At 45.7% G+C, this 2656-nt stretch overlaps 1 pseudogene; it reads left to right on the top strand.

The window, feature by feature from the left end:
- The first annotated feature begins 220 nt into the window (after window positions 1-220).
- On the top strand, window positions 221-338 carry LOC115063955 (annotated as a pseudogene).
- Window positions 339-2656: the final 2318 nt, after the last annotated feature.

Below are 2656 nucleotides of genomic sequence, written 5' to 3'. Positions count from 1 at the left end.
ATTGTTAATATCTGTTGCTTGCATTCAGCTAAATACATGTAAATTACATTTTAACCTTTAAATATTTAGCAAGTGTTCACTCAACTTTGATATCTAAAAACTATATACATTGAAAATTATTTACTTCTACTTTTTCCAGTAATTTTTGTTCATGGTCTAACAACAGAATGGACAAGGCCATTTGTTAGGTTCAATTTTACCAAAAGAATATCAAACCGTTCCTGCCTTTAGGGGTACAGCAGATGTGTCTTCTGTGTCATATATGTATCAACAGGTGGCAGAAAGGAGAGGGAATATATTCTACCTATGAACATCTGAATTATTAGTAGCCTAATATTCCCTGAAGACAAAATCAAAAAACAAAAAAACAAAAACCCTTAGACAACCACCAATCTGGTGCCAGAGGTTCTAGACAGAGGGGTAGCCTGAGATAAACACCAGTCCAGCATTTTGCAGACCCAGATGGCATCCCAGAATGGAGAACAATCCAGAGACTAAAATAACCCCATCTGGGACACCCCAAACACCACATCCAAAAAACTTACCAAAGGAATTAGCTTGAGAGCTCCAATCAATGACCACCAGGACTGTGCCATGGGCCTTACATAGGGAACTAGCTAGAGATGACCACGAATCAGATACTGCAAAGGCCCGAAGTTCTGGGGGGGGGGGAGAAGACCATGCCTGAGACATGAGGAGACCCCATTTTGGCACCATAATGCAGATATTGGGCGTAGCCCTCCTGAGACAAGCCAAGACACTCAGAAACCCCAGGTACCACTAAAGGGCTGTATAAGTGGTGGAGAAGTTGAAGAGAATCAGAGGAATTGGGGCACAAAGAAGAGAGGCAGAACTGGAAACTAGAGAGTAGTGAGGAAGTTTGATGTGAATAACCAGGGATCTCATCAGGGACCATGCTGGGGTTATGGCTGGTGTTGCTACTGGGTGCCATATCTGAGTCCATGGCTCTGCAACAACAGGGCTCTGTTACCACCAATGCCAGGCAGACATATCTGGTCTGAGCTGCTGCCCAGGGTCATATCAGTGACTGAGGAACGTACAGAACTTCTCATGCTCACATAGATACTGTAGGAGAGCTGGTATTGGACACTTGACAGTAAGATAGTTGACACCACACCTAGATTGCTGTTTGGGAGAGCAGGCACACACATTGCGTGAGTTGTGGGTAAGCTGGCCCCAAAAATAGCAGCATAGGGGACCTGGTCTTACTATTTTCTTCCCAAATGATGGAGTGGCCAAGAGAGTGATACCTACTTTCCTATCACCACCTGTAGCAGGTGGGATATCTGGCCTCAAGGTCATTAGAGCAGGAGAACTGGCCAAGTCCCTTACCTGGGCACCATAGTAGAGCTGGTCCTACATCTAGAGGTTGCCAAAAGAGTTTGGAAGAGCTGGCCCTTCTTCTTGTCTGGTGTGAGTTGTCTGCAAGGGAAAGAATTCCTTCTCCTCCCTTCGCCCTTGCCACCAGTGACATGTGGGAGAGTTAGTCCCAACCAGGGCATGAAGACAGGAGAGTAGTCCCTGCCCTTCACCTACTACAGCACCCAGGAAACTAGGCCATGAATCTTGCCTAACCATCACAGTATAGCTAATTCTGATGTTCAGGATGCAGGTGAGCCTGCCCTGAGTGTGTAAACATAGTAGAGCTGCCTTGTGGTTTGTCTACTGCATGTCATTGTGGGCAAGGGAAAGTTGCCATCCCAGGGCCTCACTCTGGGTCACCCACAGCTTATGAGAGAGTTGGCCCTGGGGTCATGAAACAGGAAAGCTAGCCCTGCTCCTTAGCTGGAGCAGCACTTGGGGGATCTGGCCCTGCACTTTGCCTGTTCAGCAGATAAAGCTGGTCCTGGTTTCAGGTTGCTATTGAGATGGCCTAAGGCGGTGAGAACAGGAGAGGAAGTGGGCTAGCCAGATCAGGTACCATTCAGGCACAGAACCAGTGCCACAGACTGGAATCAGTTGGTCCCTCAACATGCAGGAAAATCAGGGTTCCGGTACTCAGGTGGGCAAGGAGTCAGCAGCAAGTGACAAACAGACATGAACACAAGGGAGTGTTGATCTGAATGTAATTCTCAAAGTGAGCATCAGATTTATAATATGGAAGAAAAACAAGGAAGCTAGACGATAAGTCAGCCAAGGTACATAGAGATGCATAGTGGCTCTTTACATAAAACAGAGAAAATGCATTATATAAAAGGTAACTGGAGCCAGGCAGTGTTTACAACTGAGATAAGATCAGCCCTATCTAAAGTCAGCTGTTCACAGGAGCCAGGTGAAAGGGCTAATACGTCTCTAGTTCCTCCTTAAACCACAACTCACCTTCTTTCTGGACCATTGTAAATTCGTGTATATGGGAGTGACTCAGCTGTTATTCTAAGTTTACTTTGTTGAACTAGCCCTGAAATTTTTTAGCTCTTATGCCATAAAATACTGCAAAAAAGCATGCAAGTAACTCCACACTATCACAGGGACAAATCTAGTTATGGGACACAAGAGACTCTCCAGGAGACAAGTTTCCATGAAACTTTTGCCTCGGGACTGTGGCCAAGCTTTTTGACTTGCCATACAGATTTCATTGGAGTGGATGTGGCATTCTAGGGCTTTAAGTTAACCCACCCAACATCTAGCCCTATCT

Source organism: Mus pahari, chromosome 4 (genome assembly GCF_900095145.1).
Source record: "Mus pahari chromosome 4, PAHARI_EIJ_v1.1, whole genome shotgun sequence".
NCBI lineage: Eukaryota > Metazoa > Chordata > Mammalia > Rodentia > Muridae > Mus > Mus pahari.
This window is presented reverse-complemented; position numbering and strand designations above follow the sequence as displayed.